At 34.8% G+C, this 25,217-nt stretch overlaps 1 pseudogene; it reads right to left on the bottom strand.

Annotated features, from left to right (window-relative positions):
* Positions 1 to 21,545: 21,545 nt before the first annotated feature.
* LOC138171065 (ubiquitin-conjugating enzyme E2 C pseudogene) lies at positions 21,546 to 22,248 on the bottom strand (annotated as a pseudogene).
* Between the last annotated feature and the right edge of the window lie 2,969 nt (positions 22,249 to 25,217).

Raw genomic sequence — 25,217 nt, 5'->3', positions numbered from 1 at the left:
AAACAGGAATCAATCCTGGTGCATTACTGATGGGATAATGTCTCAAGCTTGAAATGTTTCCATCCAAAAATAAACAAAGATGTATAAGATAAACATAGATAAATTCTGGCTGCTACTATTCCTTAGAAATGCTAGGTTGTACTCTGCATACATAGTCATGTCATTATATGACTGAATATTATTTGTCCTTTGTTCTCAAAGATGACTGATAAAATCAGGAAGGTGATGTCTTGACTTGAAGGTGAATTGTATTCAAGTGAGGCAGGGTTGTGCAAAGGTCTCCTACAGAGACCTCTGGATCTGGTGGCAAAACATAAATCAGAATAACTGAAGATGGCCCCCTTGCCGTGGGAAACCTTAGCCTTTTTAAGCTAAGTTCTTTCTCAGGTCTCAGTTTTTTGGAGACAACACCCACTCAGTGATAAAGACTGGGTAAGAAAGGAGGCAAAAAGTGGCTTCTTTTATCTACTCAAAAACAAACAAACAAACAATCTGGCAGGGGAAGACCCTCAGGGTTTCTTCCCAAAACAGAAACAGTAGCATTTACACTCATTCGGTGCTCTCAAAACCAAAACAATAACCAGTGAAGCTTGGGTTGGGACCTACAATTGCCCATTCAGTGAGAGCCAGAGTGATTTGGGTTTGTGACACAGGTCAAGTAGCTCCATTTGAATGGCAATGAGCTTTATCAAAGTCTGGTTTTCTAGTATTTCAAGAAGTCATAAATGTCCAATACATGGGGCAAAAGAGTTAAGTATCCCAGTTTTTTTTTTCTTTTAATGACAGAATAAATAAGTAGAGAAGAGAAAAAATCTATCCATAAACCTCAAGATATATTGTGAGGTTTCAGCAATCAAAATTTGTATTCCTTTGGGCAGAGCAACCACAGGTAAGGGTATAATTCACCTTGTGAATAGTGAAAGAGGAAGGCAAGGAAGGAGAGAAGGGAGAAAAGAAGGGAAGGAATGCATGTTTACCTCAGAAACCATTTAGAAGCAGCTAGGTGGTACTGGGTCTGGTGTCCCCAAATACCTAGGTTCAAATCCAGTTACTAACTGTATGAGCCTGGAGAAGACACTAAACTTGCTTCTCCCTCACTTTCCTTTACTGTAAAATGTGGATAAAGTAGCACTTACTTTCCAGTATTGCTGTGAAGATTAAATGAGGTAATATTTGTTAAAGCCATTAGCATAATGCCTGGCACATAGTAGACACCTAATAAATTCTTGTTTTCTTCTTTCTTGAGATGGTAAATAATAGAGATAATCTCTAAGGATGCTGAAATATAAAGAATTCAAAAAGAGACATATTATGAAGAGAGAAAGGTTTAACAGTGACTCCCTTTGCCCAGCTGAAAATAGCTAGGAGTAGAAAAATGGAAATGATTTTGTAATGGATATTTGCCTTAGATTCATGGCAAAGGCAAGTATTTTTATGATTTTCTTTTTGTTGTTGCTGTTGAAAAATATTCAGGGAATACCATGGTGAAAGTTTGGAAATTCAATCTTTTCCTATTTGTTGCATCAGGATTTGTCCTTAGCTCAGAGTCTGATCATAAAATAAAAGTAGATAATTTGATTCAGAAGGGAGCACAGAAGCCATCAAGTCCATCTAAATCCAACTGTGAAAAACCATACTAAACAAATGTTCATACAATGAGTGTGTCACCTGAAGATTTGGAAGCTATGTAAGTCATTGATAAAAAAAAAAATGATGTTAAATAATATGGAACAAACGTACAAACTTGAGACAGTGCATAGGAAATCATCTTCCAAGTTGACAGTGAACCATTAATGATTACTAATTGAAGATCATGAAATTTGTAGAAGGGAAAAAAAGGAAGAAAAGAAGAAAAAAAAAGAAAAATAATTTGCAAATGGTTTTTTTTAAGACAGATGGAGGGGGCGGCCAGGTAGCACAGCAAGTAAGAGCACCGGCTCCAGTGTTGAGAAGACCTAGAGATCGAATCCCGGGCTCAGACACTCAGCACCACACCCAGAAATAACTGGCCCAGTAACCTTGAGCAAGTTACTTAACCCCGATTGCTTAAAAAAAAAAAAAAGACAGATGGAACAGAAAATCTTTCCCCATTTCTATTTGTAGTTACCTCTTCCTAAAACGGAGTGTATTTATTTGACCTTTTTTTGACCCTTAATTGACTTGATATATTGTATAACTCATTGCTAAACCATTGTTTAACACACACACACACACATACACACACACACACACACACACACACACACATATACATTTGGACAAAGCACTTAGCCACATTGTGACCTTAGTTTCTATATCTGTAAAACAAGTAGGATGCCCCCTGAACTCCTTACTAGCTTTAGATCTAGGATTCTGGGTTCTATGGTTCTATGACCTTTTATGTAAAATTCAATTGCTAAGCTAGTTCCCAGGCACAAAGCTCAATTTACTATGAGAAAAAGTATTTTTTTGGTGTAAGTCAGTGAAACTCCTTCACCAGTCAAATTCATGATATTATGAGCTCCCCATGCAGCCAGTCTGCTCCACAAAAATGTGCCGTCTCCTTCTGCTTTTAGAAGCTTAAGTACCTCAACCCATTTTTAATTTTCCTATATAGTAGATTAGAACAAACTCTATTAAATATCTGTGGTGATAATTTATGAAACTTTGCAATTAACACAATGTCATCTTTATACTAGATGAACCACAGCCACCTATGTAAACCACAACCAACCAGATATATGGAGAATATTTCTTCTATTTGAATTCTGTGCTAGACAAGGGGAAGAAAGAACATGCTTTACTATTTTGTATGTTGCCTGTTATTAATGATTACATAGTTTCCAAATGAAATTTTATCTAGCAAAAATTATGAAAACTATGAAAGAATCTTGTATGATTTTGAATGTTCATGGGAGACATCTTGTTGGAGGATAAAGGCAACATTTTACTATATGCAATCAGATTCTTTTTTTAACTCAAAAAGTGAAAAAAAAATGATATATCTCTACCTTTAAGTCAATCGTGTCACTACATAAGTATTTTACAATAGACAATAATTTATGAAAGCCTATTGCCTTGTAAAGTCAAGCATGAACAGCTTTCCACAGGATTGCTGTTGTGAATAGCTCTAAGGTTCTGATCACATAGTATAGTGAACTCTCTATTTATTCAGCAATAAATTAAAGCAAAACATTCATAGAAACCAAAGTACAGCATTCACAATGATTTAACATAACAACTTATCACTAAAGTGGCCACATAATTTTCACTTAAAGTGGCAACATAGTTTTAAACAAAAGATATCATTCAGTAAGTCCTTAACTCAATCATCCTTAAGGAGAAATCCTTCTTAAGTGACACAAAGTACAAAGGTCAAAGTTTTCCACCTCTAGGTCATATTGTCTTAATCTCTCAGTCAAAAAGTCTTCTTTCTTATTGATTGGAGATTAGTTTCCAATCATCCTTAACTCAATCATCCCTAAGGGGTACAAGGTACAAAGGACAAAGTTCTCCCACTCCTAGGACACAGTAAATCATGATCTTCTCAGTCAGCACTAAGTACCCAAGAAGAGTTCTTTTCATCTTGACCTGAGACTGACTCCCAAATTCTATGGTTCCTCTTCCATTGGTCCATCTCCTGCCTGAACTACCCAATCATCACCTGGATTCATAGGTAGGTAACTCCCAGCTCCTGTTCCAGTTCCTGTTCCAGCTTGAACCTCATGGTGACCAGTCCAGCTCAAGCTTTTTGAAGTCTCTGTTTCAGGGAAGAGAAAACTTAACTGACCAAAAACAATGTCTACACACATCAAGCTTAGCAGAGTTACAACAATATTCACACACATTGCCGGCACTATCATCAATTCACTTTCTGTCTGTGCAATCCATACAGACCAGAATACACAGTCTCTGTCTGAGAAATCAACACAAACCATCAATAGAGTCCCAGGACCTCTGAAAATATCAGTAAAACCCTCCTTCAGAACTTCCATAAACAGACAACAAGAAAGTCTTCTTTCAGGGCTTCTGAACCAGCAATAAGGTGCCAGGGCTTCTGTAACAACAGCAATGTCCTCTATCAGCAGACAGATTTAATGAAATAACATCAACACAGACATGCAAGGTGCAGACACCACAGCCATGCTTCCTACCAGTTCTGCTCTGTCCCAGCTTGGGCTTTTCCTTATATATAGTGATTCTTCTTCCTGTCCCACCCTTCCTGTTGTATCAGCAAGTTCCTAACACCTTCAAATCCCAAAGGGCTCAAACAAGGTGCTAAATACTTATGTAACTGAAACAAGGTGCTAAGTACTTCTTTGTTTGCCATTACATACCTTCACATAACTTCATCAAGGATGCCCATAAAATATTAGGGATTATATTCATATTGATTTTGTGGAGATAAGAAAATAGGCTTGTAGTTTGGTTACAAGTATTACTATTGTTTTCTCAAATTTTGTAAACTTTATTTTTTTAAAGTTTTATGTATTTTGTTTTTATATTTCCAAATATTTATAGACTACTCCAACTTTGTGAGAGGGCTTCTGTATAAAAGTAAAATAACTAAGTAAAACTAAAAATCCAGTAACCTCCTCTGAAAGTACATGCAGCATTCCACATTTGTAGTATCCCGTTATTGTTATAATATTGTTATTATTATTATTAAAATGTATTGAAATACAAATAAACCTTTCTATCTAAAGAAAATAATCTGTTTTTTCTTACTATAACCCCCAAATTCTATTGAAAAAAAGAAAAAGAAAAAAAAATTCTTATTAAAACATGCATGATTTCATTCATCAGTTTTAAAATGTTCTGAATCATAGCATACTTATACTCCACCATATTCGTATACTACAAACTATGCAACCATTCATCTGTTAATGGACATCCTCTTTTTTTAAAAGTTTTTCATAACCACAAAAGAAAACTAGTATAATATATATATATAGTATCTATAGGACTTTCTTCACTTTCTTTTATCCCTTCTAGGTATAGGTCTGTAGTTGGGTTAAGGAGAATGAGCAGTTCTGTAACTTTTTTCTTTTCTTTTTTTTTTTTTTTTTGCCTTTTGGAGGACAATTGGGGTTAAGTAACTTGCACAAGGTTACATGGCTAGTTTGTGTGTGTGTGTGTGTGTGTGTGTGTGTGTGTGTGTGTTACGTGTCTGAGGCCAGAGCCGAACTCGGGTCCTCCTGACTCTTGGCTGGCACTTTACTCACTGAGCCACCTAGCCGTCCCTGTTCTGTAACTTTTGAATTTTTTTTTTGTATAACACAAATAACTTTCCAAAAGTACCTATTTACAACTCCACCAAAAGTGCATGAATGTGGCTATTTTCCCAAAGCCCCTAAACCATTTATCATTTTCCATTTTTGTCATCTTGGGAACTATGATGAATGTGAGGTAGAATCTCAGAATTGCTTTGATTTGCATTTCTCTAATTAACAGTGATTTGTAACATTTTTTTTTTAAACTTGGCTATAGATAGCCTATGTCTCTTCCCTTGAGAATTGCTTTTCCCAATCTAAGGCCATTTACCAATGAGGGGATAGTTATTTTTCTTATAAATTTGAATTTATAATCAGTTCCTTATATCATATTGGCAACAAGTCTTTTATTGGTGAAGTTTGTTGCAATATTTATTATTCCAGTAATGCTTTCCTTTTGTCTTAGCCTTATTACAGTCCTATGTGAAAGATTTTAAAAAAATTCCTTAACTAAAATTGTCCATTTTATTTTCTATTATCTTTACTTGTGATCTTTTACATCTGGATCATAATCAAAGAATCATTTAAAAAAAAACCTTACCAGATCTCCTAGGATCTGAGGGCAAAATAGAAATTGTAAGAATACTCTGTTTACCTCCTGAAAGGATCTACAAAATGAAAATACTGAGGAACATTATAGACAATATTGAGAGCTTCCAGGTCAAATATAGACAAAATAGCTCAAGTAACCAGTAAGAAATAATTCAAGTCTCAAAGAGCCACAGTCAGTATCACTGAAGATTTAGGAACAACCATTATTAAGGAGTGGAGAGTTTAGTGGAGAAACATTAAAAGAATATAGGACATCTAATTATTGTTGATAAAAAAAAAACCAGATCTGAATAAAAACTTTAATATAAAAACCTAGATATCAAGAGAAGCATAATATATATAAACATGGAGAAGCAATCCTATGGGACCAAATGGTTTACCTTCTAATATGGTGAAATGCTACGTGCATCCTTTCAGAAATCTCAATAGCAGGGATCATAAATGTAGTAATTAGGCAAATGACATGGGAAAGGTTCTGTTATAGTTTGATAATATTAAATGAAGAATATAAAAAGTGGATGAAGAGTACATTGGGAGGAAGAAGGGAGAAGGATGGATAAAGTTATCTCACATAAATGAGGTGCATAAGTTGAATTTCACTCTTCTGAGTGAGTAAAAGAAGTGAAAGTTATACATACACAAACAAACACACAGAGCTGAATAGAGAAATACATTTTCAAAAAAGAGGGATATAGAAGAAAAGAGAAGAGGGAGTTACAAAGAAGGTAGATGAAGGAAAAAATGAGCAAGCAAACAGATTTGCCTTCTCAGACCTAGATAATTCTTATAAAGTGTAAACAAACAAAAGAAAAAGAAAGAAAAAAAGGACCTAAATCAATTTTTAGAAAAGTTAGATATGATAATGTTCTGGTAATTATTAAATGGGAATATAAAGGAATACTTGAATTATTTAAATGTTCATGTCATCTTTACAAAAATTTACTATTTATTAGAGCAAAAAATCGATAGCAAACACATAAAGGCAGAAATATTAAATACATCTTTTACAGACCACAATGTAGTATAAATTACATTAAAGAATCTCTGAAGCAAATATAAAGAATTATCTAGAAACTAACTAAATCCTAAAAAATGGGTGTCAAGGAATGAATCATAGAAAAAAATAATTTCAATAACAATAATTAGAATGGTGAGAGAGTTCAAACATTTTGGTATGTAGCTAAAGCAGTAATATAAATATGTAATATAAAATAATATCTCTAAACATTTTCATCAGCAAAAGAAAGAGCTCAATGAATCTGTCATATAATTCACACACACACACACACACACACACACACCAAAAATTTAACCCTCTCCAATTAAAAACCAAAATACAAACCTTAATAATCAAAGGAGAGATTAACAAAATTGAAAGTAAAATAATAATAATTGAATAAATAAATAAAACAAAAACTTTCTTAAAACAAAATAAGGAAATGAAACTAAATTACCATTAGTGAAAATGGTAATTAGCATTGCAATATCACAAAAATCATATAGCTATACCACATTAAATGTACATCAGGAATATAGGACAGGTTCACTATTCGGAAAACTTAATTTAACTGACCAAAAATTATGGCAAGATAAATAAGTATAAAATTATTATATAAATATATGTAGGGAAATGTTTTTGACAAGCTGTAATACTCATGCCTGTCAAAAACAAAAGAGCAAACTAGAAAGAATAAAAATAAATAGATCATTCCTTGATATGATAAGAAATATCTATTTAAAACCAAGAGTCAGCATTATCTTCTATGGCTATAAACTAAGGACCTTTCTAGTAAGATCATTAATTTAAAAAAAGGATGGCAATCATCATTATTAGTATTTATCATAGTGCTATAAAAACCAGTAATTTAAAACATTTTGAAAAAGAGAAGTTGAAGTAATAAATATAAGCTAAGAAGAAATAAAATAATCACTTTTGCAGATGATATAAAGGTTTACTTACAAAACTCTAGAGTCAAACAAAATAAGTAATTGAAACAATTAGCAACATTAGCAGACATAAAGTAGAAAAAATAAACTCACATTAATCCTGACCATTTCTATATCTTACCAACAAAATACAACAAATAGAGGAATTTCCTTTAAAATTATTACAAATACTATGAAATACTTTAGAGTTTACTTGCCAAGATAAACTCAGGAACAATATGATCACACTGAAAAAACACTTCTTACCCAAATAGAGATTTAAATAATTGCAGAGATATTAGTTGTTTATAAGTAGGTCAAACCAATATAATACGAATGAAAATATTACCTAAATTTATTTTCTTAGCCATCAAACTTCTAAGGGATTGCTTTATAAAGCTTGGAAAACTAATATTAAAATGAATTTGGAGGAACAAATTATCATGAATAGTAAGGGAATATTAATGGAGGGAGGGGGAAGGTGAGAGGTAGCAGTACCTGATTTCAATTGTACTATAAAGCCATGATCATCAACCAAACTTGGTACTGGTAATAGGCTCACCAGTGGGACAAAATAGGCACACAATAGACAAAAGTTTAAAAAAAAGTGCAGTAGCCTCATGATTGATAATCCTCTCAAATCCTAGCTATTGCAGCAAGAACTCATAACTGTCCAAAAAGCATTGGGCAAACTGAAAAAAATTATGGAAGAAACTATGGAAAAAAAACCAATTTACAGCATATATTGATACACACTCTGAATGAGTACACGACTTAGATATAAAGGTTGCCATCAAAACCAAATTAGAAGATGAAGGAAGAAATTCCCTGTCATATCAATAGGTAGGATAAGAGTCCATGGCTGATGAAGAGACTGAGAGAATTACAGGAAGCAAAATGGATAATTAAACACAATGTAAAAGCTTTTGCACAAACAAAACCAATAAAGATAAAGTTAGAAGAAAAGTAGATTGATTGGGGAGAGAAGGAATCTTTGCAAAGAGTTTCTTTCATAAAGGTTTCATTTTAAAAGAGTCAGTTCGCTATTGTTAAATGGTCAAAAGATCTGAATACAATATTTACAGAGGAAGAAATTTGTGCTATCAGTAGTCAAATGAAAAATTCTCTAAATCACAAATAACTAGAGAAAGGATACTTAAAACAACTCTGAATTTATAATCTGATATTGGAAAACTTGACTAAAAAAGGAAATAGACAAATGCTAGTGGGAGTATATGAGGACATTCAAACATTGTGGGTGAAGCTGTAGACTGGTCTATCTATTAGAGAAAATTTTAAACTGTCCCTAAAATTATTTGTAGTAGTGTGGGTTTTTTTTGTTTTGTTTTGTTTTGGTTTTGGGGGGTTTATTTTTGTGGTGACAATAGATTAGAAACTAAAAGAGTGAGCATTAATTGGAAAACAGCTGAACAAATTACAATATATACATGGAATGGAGTAATATTGAGCTTAAGAAATGAAGGGGAAGGATTTAGAGAAACATGGAACAACTTGTACAGACTGATGCAGAGTGAAGAAAATAAAAGAAATAGAATAATTAATAGAGCAATAAACAATATTATAAAGAGAAAAAACTTTAAAAAATTAGGTCTTCTGATAAAAGCAGTGACTAATTATGACTCAAAAAGATTTATGCTACCGTAGAAAAATAATGAACATAGATTTTGTGTGTGTGTGTGTGTGTGTGTGTGTGTGTGCACGCGTGCGCATAGGCTCCTCACCTGATTTGTGTTCTCATCCTTACCCAAGAAGGGCATTGGGATTGCAATCAGTACTGCTCCTAAAGGCTTCTGCTTCCTCATGCCTGAATGTGTTTTCTGCCCTTGAACTCAGACCCAGAAATGGATATAGGCAATAGTTACTAAACAGTATCCAATCTTGCATCCAGTGGTAGCACAGGGGTCCTCTATGATCTCTTTCTGACCAGTTATCAGATTTCCTTATCTTCTCTAGATTGAGAGCTTTGCTGCTGCTTCTGTAACTATCACCTACTTCTACCACTGGTATTTTTGTAAAGCCATGCCAGCAGCTTTCCAGAGGAATGTTACTGTAAACAGCTTTTAAAGTTCTGATTACATAATATAGTGAACATTCTACTTATTCCATAACAAATCAAAGCAAAACATTCACAGAAAATCAAGTTACAGCTTTCACAATATTACAACTTATCACAGAAAATCACAATATAGGATTCACAACAGCATATCATTAAAATGGCCACATAGTTTTCACCAAAGTGGTCACAATATTTAGAACAAACAACAATCATATCAAAATACAATAGTCAAAGTCTTCCACTCATGGGGCACACTAAATTAACTCAGTCACTTTTTCAGCAATCAATTACTAAGTATCATTAATCATTAAGTACAATCATTAAAAAATACATAAGCCCTCTACCCTTAGGTCACTAGTAAACTACAATTTCATCATTACTCAGTACCCATAGAGAGGTCTTTTCATTTTGACTTGGGGCCAGTTGTCAGATTCCCTGGATCCCCTTCCATGGTCCCAGATTCTACCTGGATTCACCTGACTGTCACCTGAGTTCACTGGCAGACAGCTCCCAGTTCCTTGTTCAGCTCTCTGGGTAGGTCCTGCTCCACACTGAAGTTCACAGGATCCGATCCATCGCAAATCCTTCACAATTTCTGCTTCTGGAAATTCAAGGCTCAACCAAGCCACAAACAGACAAAGTCCCTGCATCCTAATCATGCTTCCTCAGCCTTCTTCAGCTCATTAAAAAAATCAGAATCACCTTATCCATCCTGGGCAGGGAGGGTCTCCTTGGCTCCTCTTCAGCCTCCTCCTGGCAGCTGCTTCTTCCTCCAAGGTGCCTCTCTGGGGCTTTTCTTATATACACACAGCATTAGCTTCCTGTTTCAACCAACCCCTTCCTGCTACATCAGCAACAGGAGATAGGAATTCATACCTTCCGTTTCCCTAACAGAGGCTTGATCAATTACTAAGTGCTAAGTACCTTCTTACTTGCCAATACAAAGGGGTCAAATTACATTACCATTACAGTATTGCATCTATGTGGGTTCCTGACCAGACGTGACTTTTGTGTCACAGATCTCTCCTTCCAATCTTCTAAATTGTCTCCTGCTGGAAGGAAGTCTCACCCTGACCTTTATGTTGGTTCTGCTGCTTCAGAATTCGATCTGAGGCATTATATTAAAATTGTTTAGAAAGTAAAATTGATGTTTCAGTTGACTGCTTCCTCTATTCCACCATCTTGACTCTGCCTTCAGAATTCTATTTACAATATTTCAAAAGAAATAAATTCCCTGATTTCCCCCCAATCATTTAGTCTCTTCCCCTGTTTCAAGTATCTTGAGAACAGATCCTTCAATTATCTAAACGCTATACCATTTCCAACATAGATCTCCTCTATGTAAACTTGGAATATTTAAGCTACTCTTCTCATTTTTGTTTATTTGAGTGCTATTTCTAATTCCTCATGTAAAACATGAAGGGGAGGTGATGATGTGTCCCAAATATTACAGTTTCATTGTCATTGAAGGAGGAATACTCTGGTCGGGAAATATCGCCCTAATGTTTACATTTTTTTCTGTCTGATGTCCTTACACTTTTATCCAAAAATTCCCTTTTGATGGTCGTTTAATTGTGTCTCTTGTCAAAGTTCTGAAAACTTGTTTTCCTTCCACTAGTAATTATTTTATGATGTAGTACTTCTCATAATCTTCTACCATCTTCCCTTTTAAATTTTGAAATCAGGTTTTTATTGTTTTTTTTTTTTTTTTTAAGCCGGGGTTAAGTAACTTGCTCAAGGTTACACGGCCAGTTATTTCTGGGTGTGGTGCTGAGTGTCTGAGCCCAGGATTCGATCTCCAGGTCGTCCCAACACTGGAGCCGGTGCTCTTACTCGCTGAGCCACCTGGCCGCCCCTAGGTTTCTATTGTTTTTACATAACTAGAATAACTCTTGTGTTTCATGAGGTCTGTCTGAAGCTCTCATGCCTTGAAGCTATCTCATGCCTTGGCAGGGGATGAATGCCTGAACCATTCAAGTGAATTAAAAAAGGTTTATTGGATGCAAGTTGATAACCCTGGTTCTAGTTCTTGTTTTGTTGAACCCCAACTTCTGCTAGTCTCTCTTCCACTTCAGTAAACATATTCTTCCTTTTTCCACAGAGGAAGATTTCTTTCTACCTTTTCAGATACTGTATTTCTTGGTTCTCCTTTCCCTGATAAATATAAGTGTGTGTATGTATGTTTGTGTGTATGTGTGTACATGTATATGTGAATGTGTGTGTATATGTGTACATGCATACACGCATACATTATATATATATATATATATATTTTTTTTTTTTTTTTTTCACATCCTGGGGAGGGAAGAAGCCTCCTTCAAGTTCCTTTGTTTTCTAGGTTCCAGTAAGGATGCCAGCCTACACTTGAACATAAACAATAAATACTTAGCTGATTGTGGAAGAACAAAGATCACACAATATAGTTCATTACAAAATTCATCCTATCTTCTAAACTTTCTGAAAATCAGATTTTATACACACACACACACATTATATACATATATATATATATATATATATATATATATAACTTTTATAGCTCAAAAGAGTTGTGATTAATATATGATGTTAATGTTTTTCTTTCTTGTGAGTTCCTCTCAGTGTCTTTTTATTTTCTACTTTTAGCTTCCATAATTATGTGCTAGGGCAGCTAAGTGATGCAGTAGCTAGGGCCAGGTCTACAGTGTGGAAGACCTGAGTTCAAACCTGGCCTTAAATACTTACTAGCTGTGCAACCCTGGACAAATCAATTAACTCTGCTTGCCTCAGTTTCCTCAATCTATAAAATGAGATAGAGAAGGAAATGGCAAACTACTCCAGTATCTTTTCCAAGAAAACCCCAAATGGGGCTGTGAAGAGTCATACACAAATGAAAAACAACAAATTATATACTGCATTCATTTATGTTAGATGTTTTTCTAAGAAAAACTGTAACATTTTTTTGAAGTAAAAATAATTCCCTTTCAGAACCTGGCTGTTCTTTGCTTGCAACTCATAAAAACAAAAATATGTCAACAAAAAAAAAAACACCATCTTAAAATCTGGTTGCTTCTGTATTTCTTTTCTTTTCTTTTTCTCTTTTAGCTCTAGAAGCTTTAGACCAACTCTAGATCTCTACAAACCAACAATGGAGTTTGCCAGTCAACCTAAAGCAGTATTCGGTCAGGGCTGACAATTAGGTCAGGCTGGCAATGACATAGGATTGATTGGAACAGTAGCTTAGTCTCTATCCTACTTCCCATCTTTATTCCTGATTATATCAATGCCAAGGTAAATGGATCAGAAGCAAATGAGACAGACTTTCCTGGCTGGTTCTCCCCCTCCCTCCAACTACCCTGCATTCCCATCAGCTTCTTGTAAAGAGAAAGAGAATTTGTGATGACACTACTCTAACTTTCCTGGCAATGCAAATACATTTCTCCGGAGGTCTAGACTTTGTACTCAAGTCAAATCCTGTAGAGTCTACCTAGATATGTTATTTAAATAGTCCTTGACTAGATAAACTTTGCAAAGTTGCATAGATATTACTTAGAAAATGGTAAATAAGAAGAGAGTAATGCATTGTCACTTTAGCTTTTCATTAAAGTTCCAGGTCACAAAGTTGGCTGTCTCATGGATTCCAGATTTTCACATCTTCATGAAATTATTTAGACAGTCAAATGCTAGCCTGTTCTTTATTCCAGACCCAGGAATCTTTCAAATTAGCACTTCCCTTTGCCTGTTTTTAATTTCGTATTTTTCCCTTGGTATTCTTGTGTTGTAGAAACAAAACCCAATTCTTTACAATTTGGGGTACAAATTAGTAAAATATTATATTTTATTCATAGTCACAATCCAAGATGGAGAAATATCTATTGGAATTTGGAAACAATTCTATGGAGCAACTGGATACTTCAATATAAACTATTTTCAACTGGCCCTTTTAGTACAAATACCCTTTTAGTACAAATTATGGATTCATAATATCAACTACAAGAAGGAAGGAAAGAAGGAAGGAAGGAAGGAAGGAAGGAAGGAAGGAAGGAAGGAAGGAAGGAAGGAAGGAGGGAGGGAGCGAAGGAAGGAACTAAGGAAGGGAAAAAAAACAAGCATTTATTAAGTGCCTACTATGTGCCAGACATTGTGCTGAGCACTTTACAGATATCTCTTTTGATCCTAACAAATGCACTGTGTGACAGGTGCTATTATTATCTTCAGTTTGTAAATGAGGAAACTAAGGCAGCCAGAAAATGAAGTGACTTGTGCAGGGTCAAAGCGCTTACTAAGTATCAGTCTGGATTTCAATTCAGGTTTTCCTAACTTTAGGCCTAGCACTCCCTATGCTGTATTACCTAGCTGCCTACTGGTCTTGGGGGCCATGGGTTCCTAGGTAGAGGAGACAAAAACAATTCATAAACTATTGATAAGTTGTTGGCATTGGGGTTGAGACAATATAATATGATTTATGTTTTGACTACCTAAGCACCAAAAGTCAGAAAAGGAAGGCAAAACACTGGGGTTAGTCATTACCATAAATTTATACTAAAATGAAGCTTAATCTAAAGTAGCATTACTCTCTTCAAGAAAAGGCAAAAGCAACTCCCTCCTCTGCCACCATGCTTGCTACCTGCCTTTGAATCTTCCTGTCTTTCATAAGATCTCACCATCTGTTTCACCCCAAATGAAGTCCAAACTGCTCAGGCAATATGGATTTTGTGAATGACTACAGATGTTTTCTCCCTCAAACTAGAGACACTGTTTTATCCTTTAATAGCCAAGATTTCAGCCAAAAAGGATAACATACACAAAAGAGCAGAGGAAAAATGTTTTGTAGCCAGACCATTTCTGATTGCCTTAATGACCACTAATTAAACATTTTGGCTCTTAAAAGCCTCTGGAAAAGAAAGCAGCACAGCAGCTTCTCCAAGATGATTTCATCAAGTGCCTAATCAGGTGGAACATGCAAAGTCATTAGACCTGCTGCTAGAAACTCATTGAAATGCCTTATTATATTTCAAAATATTTTCCTTGCATCACATAGGCACTATCAGTTTGCTTGGAAAAGATCATCTCTTTCTCTAATGTGTATGCATTTTTGTTTATATTATAAAGTGGTAGATTTACAAGCCTCATTTTATATTATTTCCATTTGGAACACTGATATTCAAACATAAGGAGAAAAATAATTCATTCTTTTATTGAAATGCTTTTCTAAAACTATGAATTTTATCTTCATATATTTATGAGAGCTAGGTATTGTATTCCTATGTCTTATGTGAAGAACTTTTCTCTCCTTATGTTTTAGCAATTTTTATTTTTATCCAAATTCAATCATTAAACTGTGAGCCCTTTAAAAAAACAGATTTGGGGGCAGCCAGGTGGCTCAGCAGGTAGGAGCACCAGCTCCAGTGTTGGGATGACTTGGGGATCAAATCCAGGCTCCGATGCTTATCACCACACCCAGAAATAACTGGCCGTGTAACCTTGAGCGAGTTACTTAACCCCAATTGCTTATAAAAAAAAAAACAGATTTGGAGTTGTTGTTGTTGGTGGTGATTTTGTTGTTTTATGTTATTTTGACCATTCTTTGTATCTCTGTGCAGTTTTTAACGGAGTGCCTGACACTGGGCACTGAATGCTTGTTTATTAATGTCTGTTGACTGCTCTGGAGCAGATGGGATTTGGGAAGAAGAGGAAAAAAATGATAGAAAGAGGAAGAAAAGGGTTAAAGAAGGATTTGGACCAAGAAAAGAAAGAGAGCAATTAGTAAGGGTTGGTAATATCATATTACAGGTTAGTCAAGGTAAGGAAGTTAGATGTGGAAGTTAGGTGCTAAGGAGGTAAGAAGAGTGACAGCTTGGGAGATGGTAAAGTTTGTCATAACAGTTCTCTGGTGAAGTTGCTCAAAGAAAGACAAGGAATCTTACTTCAAGCCAGTATAGGGACCATAGGAAACTTTATAGTAATCTACATGCAGTGTTCAATGTTCATAGTCTTGCTATGGCCAAGTGGTTGGCTGTAAATGCTCAAAATGCAATCTGACTTTCCTCCAAGAAGATTTAGGTAAAAAGGGGACAACCTCATTACTCTCTATGTTATCAAAGAGAATGTAGTATTTCTAAAACAAAACAAGGAGGAATTCAACTTGGCAGCAAATCATATGAACAGGTACAAAGTAATCTTGTCCTCTGTTATGGACTGGAGAATGGGAGAATTTAATGGGGTGGAGAAAGGAAGGGAGGAGAGCTTAATACTTGGAGTTAAGTAGAACAATTTTTTTTTTAAATATTGTCAAAAGACATGGAAACTGAAATTCTGAAAAGAAATTGTCTGTCCCCTCAATCATTATAATATGAATTCATAGATGCTAAAGGTGAGACATTATCTAATAAAGTTCAAAAGAAGAAAAGAGTGATTCTGTGACCTGATACTAAGAAAAGTCTCCTATCATTCTTGGACATGTATCAAGGATTTGAAAGAGAACATCAGAACTTCTAAGACATAATGGCTACTACACATTTCTCATGATTTAAGTGAAATTTTTTAAGGGATCTACGTGCTTATGAAAATTAATATCTTGAAGTGGGGAAGCATAGGTGATGTTTTCATCCTTGTTACTATTTGGAAGTAATATTTAATTTAATAATAAAATTGTGTCTGAGCATGGGATTTACATTTCTGAATTATAACTTAAAATATAGGAATTACAGGCTCCTGGTGAAAAGTATAGTTTTATACACCAGTGAATTTCAAAGTACAGGTTGTCTAATCACTCCTGGATGGCATTATACCAAGGTATGTGTGACCAACCAATTGGAGGGTAGGAAGATAGGCCTTATCCCACCCTCCAAAAGCCCATTAGGGGGTTTATCTCTAAGCTACCACCTGTCCTTATCTGCTAACATTCCCCAATTCAAAACTCCTTCCTCTGTTGCACAAACTCCCTGCTTCCTACCTTGTAAGACTCATATCACCTCCTTTAGGAGAGTTATAATATAAACTAACAGCTACCTATAGCAATTGCACAAGTGACACTGGGAAATGTCTGCATTTATTTTGTAACCTTCATGTCACCTCATAGTGCAGGCTCTGAGCTCCAGGACAATAAATAAGAGTCTTGCCTCTTTATGTTTTCGTTTTGTGTTGGAAAGAATGAACCACACATGATGAAAAGACCTGATTAGATTATGACCTGGATATCAGATAACATTATTTTATTTTCCTCTCACCCAAACCCACTCATCTTCCACACTTCCCCTTTTCCATTGAGGATATCACCATTCATCTGATCACCCAAGTTTTCAGAACTTCTGTGGCTTTTTCAATTCACCACTTTCTTTTATCACACATTCATATATTAAGTCTCCTAATCTTATCATTACTACCTCCATGTCTCCTGCATTTGTTCCTTTATTTCCACTCACACAACCACCACCTTATTTCAGACTTTCATTATGGCTCACTTGGACTACTGCAATAGCCTCCTCATTTTTCTCCCTTCTCTAATCAATTTTCCATATAGTTGGTTGCCATGTTTTTTTTTTTTTTTGAAACTGCAGGACAGCCCATGTCACCCTACTACTAAATAAATTCCAATGGTTCTCTCAAATTGACTCTCAAATAAAATATTACATAGAATTTAAAATAGTGATAAATAGTCTAATTTGATTCTTATGGAATAGAGAAGTATAAGCTAAAATATAGCATATAATGAATTGGATCCTTAATTGACTTTTTCATTAATGTTTAATATCAACTTAGAGGTCTATAGTAGAAAAGTCCCACATTCTGTGTTCCAAGTAATATATGTAGAGACTTTCACTTAGATTTAAAAAAACAAAATATTTTTGTATGTGTATGATAGGAGTAGCAATGCTAGATTAAACTTTATCAGAAAAAAATGGTCTAGGGGAAATATAATAAGTTCAATAGGAGTCAACAAGAGGGACATGGCATCTATACTAGATCAACAAAACTTCATCTCTTCTCTTACCTTGTCAGACTGTACCTGGAGTACTGTGTTTAGTTCTGAGTGCCACATTTTTTGAACCATATTGATAAGTTGGAGAATGAACAGAGGGAAACAAGCACAGTGAAAAGTTTAGAAATCACTTTATAAGAAGTTTTTTGTATAAAATGCAGTTTATCTTGGATAAGACTAGAATCAGGCAGGGGAGATCATAATAGCTAACTTTGTGTATGTGCTGGGCTGTCACATATTTTAGAAATGGGCTCAGAATTTAAAGCACTTTCAAAATCTGAGAATTTGTGATCCTAGCTTCATAGCAAGAGACACCTCAAGTTTTTATTAGTCTCAGTATCTAACACAGTTCCCAGTATATAACGGACAATTAACAAATGTTTGCTCAAAACATGAAAATATAAAAAATAATGTATATGTCCATTGGATTTGAATTAAGTAAAGTTATAAGCTCTGGCAGTGTTAGTTTCAATACATTTTTCTTTATTAATTAGAATATGGAAATAGACCACAAGACATAGAAAATATATTTTATATTTTTCCTTCTGAAACTTAAATTGTTCAAGGACCTATGGCTTCATTAAGGTAGCATTCCTTCAACTGACATGACTCAGTATTCTTTTATAATTTGCTAGATGAATTTCCATAGTAGTGATTGGACCTCAAAATTATCACTCTCAATCTAAAAATTCTCTGTGGACTCAGCTAATCTGGCCTGATTAGTACAGACACTGAGTGAATCAATGGTATTGAATCCTTTCTAGCTCATTAGGGTATTTCAGAATTTGAACTCTACTAGCAAATCCTTTGAAAAACCATACGGTGATGTGATATTATAGTAGGACATCAATGAATATTGTGTTTTTCAAATTAAATATAACTCATTTTGATAGATAAAATTTCATCTTTTATGGACCTTGAATGACATGGGGTATCAATTTAATGAAACAACTTGTTGTCCTTTTTTTCCTTAGTTGCTTTATTGAATGTACATAATTTGGATATCTGTTATTCAGAAAAAGCCATAAACTAATGAATGAATAAGGATATGTTTGTTAAATTCTTAACATATGTCAGCGTCTGTGATAAGTAACATGTCCTCCTCTTCCCTTTTCCCCTCTCTTCTCTTACTTTCTTTTCATATTAGATAAATTAATGGGCATCAATGAGATGAATAAGAAGGACTTTAAAGGACCAGCTGCTACTGTTGGCATATACTTTAAGGCAAATAACTGAACTTCAAATGCAGTGCCAGTCCTACTGATAGTTCTAAGTTTCTGGATGAACAGTAGTATAGAGCCCTTTGAAATCTCACCCAATTATATCAGAGCCATTCAGTACTTTAGCCATATCAATATAGCCTTAAAGGAAAACTTAACAGACAATTCTTGTGATGATTTGACTATTTGCTTCTGGTTATATATCAAAGTATTATTACTCTGATATACCAAGAAATCTCTGATCTCACTGAAATATGCATTCCCTTCAAAGATGAGATTGCAACATATCTATGCCTGCTTTTCTTCTACTACTCTTGTCTCTTTGTTTCCGTAATCTCATAAAATCAATGTGCCTGAGGCCTTCTTTGCAGTTTTTGTATTGTATTGTAAAAATATAAATAGAGCATCTGGTTTTTCCCTCATTATTGCATCTTGACTGATACATGTTTTTGTAATCTGTATTTCTAGAAATGCTTACACTACACCTCCTATGTAAATGCTTCTTTGTAATGTTACAATCCACTCCTCATACCCACCCTGAGTATATCCATTCAGTTTCAAGTCCTCCTAATCTTCAGACATGCAGAGTCTTTGGTGCTAGACAGAATGCCTGATATTAGGTAGGTGCTTAATTAACGATTGCTGATTGACTGCTTCAAATGATATTGATGATACTGTTTCACTGAAAGAACATTGATAAGAAAAAGATAGCCCTTCATTTTAGGAAAAAAACTTTGGGTTCATTAAAAGAATTTAATAATTTCTTAAAGGCAGTTCTAGCACAGAGTTACACAGACATTCAATACTCATATATCAGTATCTTGATAACAATATTGATATCAATATCTATATAATCTTTATCTATATCTATGTCTGTTTCTATCTATATGTAATATATATCTATACCTATATCTCTAGATCATCTCTCTCTATATATATAGCATCTGTAGCTGAATCTATATCTATAATAATAGCTCTACATATATTGAATAAGACCTGAAAATAAAATTAACATTGTAAAAACTAATTAATTTTATGACTTTAAAATTAGTCTATTATTTAAACATATTCAATATTTAATGTCATGTGAATTAATCTGGAGTATTTGATAAATTTACCTTAGGTAATTTTCTAAGAATATGATTTACAGATGAGTTGATAATCCCATTGGTAGACATCATTTTCATAGTGGATATTGCCTATGTAAATGAAACTCAGGCAGCTAGGTGTAGCAGCAAGCACCCCAAGCGCGTCCTCAGGGTTTGCTGCCCATACAGGTTCTTGGATCTGCTTTGTTAAAGGAAAGCAACTCAAAATGGGTTAACAAGCTTACTTTAATCAGTCAGACATATATCGTTTACCTTGTTCAAGAGAAAAGGTCAGCACCCTGAACCTCAAAGTATAGAGGCATAATTATCAAGACAGAAACATCAAGTAGACAGATTTCCAAACTGTCCAACCATTACATCCATACCCAGTCAACATCTGGGTTTCCACATTCTGGGTTTTTCAAAGCCGGGGGACTCTCAACAACGGCTTCCCAGAATTCAGATCAAATCACAGAACACTTCTCAAAGTGAGTCCCCAAAACAAAGCTACACATCAGGGCTTATATAGCCTTCTCCTGGCTCAGAGAATGTAACAACCTTATTGACTCACTGGCCAATCAAGAAGTATCTACTGAAAAACAAGCCTCCCACCCCAGGCTCCAGGTGCACGTTAGCCTAGGGGCAGGGAAGATCTTTAAATCTGCATTTCCATTACACTAGGTGGCATGAAAGATACTGGATTTGGATTTAAGCAGACATGAATTAAAAATCTAGCCTCAGACACTTAATAGCTATGTCACCTAATGTGTCTCAATTTCCTCAGCTATGAAATGTGAATAATAATAACAGCACCTACCTTCCAGGATTGTTGTGAGGATAAGATGAAATAATATTCATAAAGCTCTTTGCAAATCTTAAAGCACTATATAAATGCTAGCTATTGTTATTTTGTTAGATCCAGACCAAAATAAAATATTTCCATTTACCTTTTTTTTCTATCTTTGCTTGTTATGTGATTCGGATTTTTTTAGTGTGATTATTTATGTTTGTAGCTTACAAGTGAAACAATTAACTTATTCCAACTTTAGATGAAATACATTTTTAATCATTTAAAAACTATGTAATATTTCTTGAGGTAAACAATAAATTAAGGATTTTTTTCATTTATAATGAATTGACTAAACCTTAGATGATGTGCTGCTCAGACTATAACAGTATCTAGGAATGAAAAGATCTATTTTGATAATTCATTGAAAAAGACCCTAAATGGATCATTCCACTGAATTGAACATTTTGCTCATTTGAAACAGTCACTTTGGAACAAGCCTTTTTTACAACCAGCTTATTAATTTTATTCATCTATGCTATTGACATTAGTTAACAGAGTTGACTGAATAATACAAGTCCTGTGTTGAGATTTAAAAACAAAAAACAAAACTTTATTTATTTATACATTAATGTTGAGGGCTGGATTAGAGCTTAAGGAAAAAAAAAAGAAGGAAAACAATATGACACAGTCATTTACAGAAGACAGGTTATAAGGAATGGGAAAAGATAGACACACACACATATACATACACACAAGATGAAGGAAGGTAGTCTGGGCAGCCAGGGTCAGGGCTCTTGGCTAGTCACCTGCTTCATGTAGGTTTCCAGCAGGTACTTTTTAAAGGCTGTGGGATTTGTCCAAAGTTCAGCAGCATGTGTGTTCAATGGGCTGTCAATGTTGGGTTCTCCCAGCAGACACTGGATAGATAGCAGGATGGTCCTGACATCATACAGAGCTGACCACTTGTCCTTGAGGATGTCCAAACAGATATTCCCTTGAGGGTCCACATTAGGATGGTAACAAGGTGTGACAAATTTCACAGTGGGAGCATTATAGGGGTAGCCGCTAGGGAATTCCAGGGAGAGCTTGTACCTTAGGTCTTTATTTACAGTCCCGGCTGCCCCATGGATGGTCCCAACCCACTTGAAGAGATTGTCTGACTCTGGGAAGGCAGAAATTCCTTTGTCTCCAGACATCATCAGGGTCATCAATTCCTGCTGTAACCTCTTGCCCAGGGACCCGCGGGCCGCGGCTGCCCCGGGCTCGGCCCCCTTACGGGAGGCGGCGGCGGCGCTAGCAGCGGCGGGGTCCCGATTCTGCGAAGCCATAGGGGACAGGAAATAAAGGAAGAGAAACTCCTGGGCGGCAACTGCGGGGCTCCTGTGTTGAGATTTAAAATGAAAGTGATTCATTTCATTAAATTGACATTTATAAATACTGAATACACTCAGTATATACAATGAAGTATGGAAGATTTTTCATTTTTCTGACTTTTCTCATAATATGGATATGAGTTAACCTAACATGAAGGTGAAGCAATTTTTTTCCAAATTAAAAAAAATAGGTTTCAATGTTTTCTCATGATGTAGGATAATTCTTGTTTCTTTATTTCACTCTTCCTTCCCAAGCCCCACCCCAGAATTAAAGAAAAATCTTCACTTTATATTAATATCTCTTAAACAAAAACAAGTGATCTAGAAAGAATATTATTACTTCCTAGCCTGAAGTGAAATAAAGAACAAACAATACTGTTTATATAAGCACATAATTCCCAAACTTGGAGAATAATGATACTGTAATATTATTTTCATGACATCACCTCATCAAATCATAAAACCAAAGCATGTTAAAATTGGAAGGGACCATGGAAGCTCAACCCTCACTAAACCAAAATCCTCACTATAACATTTGACATGGGATAATCCCATGTTCACTAGAAGACTTCCACATCTAATGATTTGTTATATGGAACTTTGATTTATTTTTCTACAATGTTTATTCTTCTTCATTTTTCTCTGCTCTAGAAATATGGAGAAATCATTCTATGCCTTCATGATAGCCCTTGAAATATTGAAAAGAGTGAGACTATCCTCCCAGATCTTTTCTTCCACACATTAAACATAAATTTTTATAATTTTGATATGGTTTGAAGTCTTCTCATCATCCTGACTAACCTCTTCCCAATGACCTAAAACTTAAAAAGTTTCTTTGTATATTGTGTTATCAAGAATTAAAATATATCAGATGTCATCTAACTAAAAGGAAATATAGTGGAATTATCACTACCCTTATTTTGCTTCCATTAATGCATTTGGCAGTATGTCCTATAAAGCTTGTCTGTAAGTATGTATATCTGGGGCAGAAATTTCAAATTATCCACACATTGGGTTTTACATAACACAAGAGAAAGGAAAACAGCTCAAATGTAGAAACTCTGACAACAGACTCCCTATGAAAAATAAGGATCATACATTTTTTTTCAATACTAATATTCTACTTATAAGGATATATAGGAAAAATATGGCCAAAAACTTCTTCTAAAGAAGCAAGAATAAGTCTCACACAGAAACCAAAGAAGAACCACATAGTGGCTATGAAAAGATATCAACACAAAATCAATGAAGAATTTAAAAGTACAGGAATAAGAGATTATCAAGGAAATGCATGCTATGAAGAGAAGATAAGAAGATAGGATGGTCACAGTGGAATGTTGGAGGCTGTTCATGACAGCTTGCCATAGTTGTTAAATTTTCAGTGTGATCATTTATACTTTGTAAGTCCACAAAAAACTACAAATTAAGACTTGTGCTATTATATGATTAATTGTCTAGACTTAAGAAGGCAAGAGAGAAATGTTAATAATGCATATTCAACTTGAATGTGTGTTCTGTGTATATATATATTTTTTTCTGAAGAGTTACTTGTGAGACATTTATTCAACACACCACTGGTTGGTCACATGGTAAGAAAAAAGATTAACAAATAGACCAGTCTCCATTACTGTCTTCACAACATTAGGAAACAATAAGAAAATTCTTCAAAGTTTCAGGCTTATTCACTGTGGCAAACATTTCTGAAAACATAGATAAGAATTGTGTAACATGGGTAATAATGGATAAATTGTGATCTATAACATAGCAAGAATACAAAACTTGATAAGAACAGAGAACCATTGGAGGCTGTGAGTGACGCCATCTAGTATTTTCTTAAGTTTTTTTTGGATGCCTTGTCACACTTTTACTAGATTCCATACACTTATATTTCCATCAACTGGAATGTTAATTTTGTTTGAAAATTTCATTATAACCCTTAAAATATTTGGAAGCATGTTGTAATGTCATAAAATAAAATTAGAAGTTGTGAACCAATGCTATCACATTTATTTTCAATTACTATACTTTCTCAAGCAAATTTTTTTTAAAAAAAATTGTATATGTAAATGGGTGACATAAAAAATCAGTGAATTCATAACTATGAATTTTTTGGGCTGGTTGCACACTTCTACATATAAAGCATGAATGTACATTAAAATGAATTGAAGACTGTGGAAACACAATCAGGATAATACAGGATCTGGAAGCTTCTACACTGAGGAATCAAAGGGCTTGGAATATGATATTCCAGAGGTCAAAGGAGCTGGGATTAAAACAAAGAATCACTTACCCAGCAAAACTGAGTATCATGTTTCAGGGGAAAATATGGATATTCAGTTGAATAGAGGACTTTCAAGCATTCTTGAAAAAAAACAGAGTTGAATAGCAAAGTTGACATTCAGATACAAGAAGCAAGAGAAGCATGAGAAGGTAAACAGGGAAAAGAAATAATAAGGAACTTATCAAAGTTGAACAATTTACAATCCTGTGTGGAAAAACAATAATTATAACTTATGAAACTTTTCTCAGTATGAGAATAGTTGAAGGGAATAGAAATGTGTGTATACGTACATATATATATATATATATACATATATGTATATATAGTAGGGTATATGGGTGTATGAATACATATGTGAGTGTGTGTATATATGTGTACATAGGTATACATAGATAGAGGGCACAGGACCAATTTAATTGGAAGAGATGATACTTAAAAGGTAAAATTAAGAGGTGAGAGAGGAATATAATGAGAGGAGATGGGGAGAGACAGAATGGGGGTAAACTTTCTCATATAGAAGAGGCAAGGGAAAATGGTTACACTGTAGGGGAAGGACAGGAAGGCAAAAGGGAATGGGTAATTCTCATTGAATTTGGCCTAGGGAGGGAATGACATACACATTAAATAGGGTATCTCACCCTACAGGAGAGTAGGGAGGAAGGGGATGAGAGGGGGGATGATGGAAGGGAGGGCAGGCC

This window comes from Petaurus breviceps, unplaced genomic scaffold (genome assembly GCF_028583685.1).
Source record: "Petaurus breviceps papuanus isolate PSGF00001 unplaced genomic scaffold, PetGlider_PUasm1.0 41, whole genome shotgun sequence".
Lineage (NCBI taxonomy): Eukaryota > Metazoa > Chordata > Mammalia > Diprotodontia > Petauridae > Petaurus > Petaurus breviceps.
This window is presented reverse-complemented; position numbering and strand designations above follow the sequence as displayed.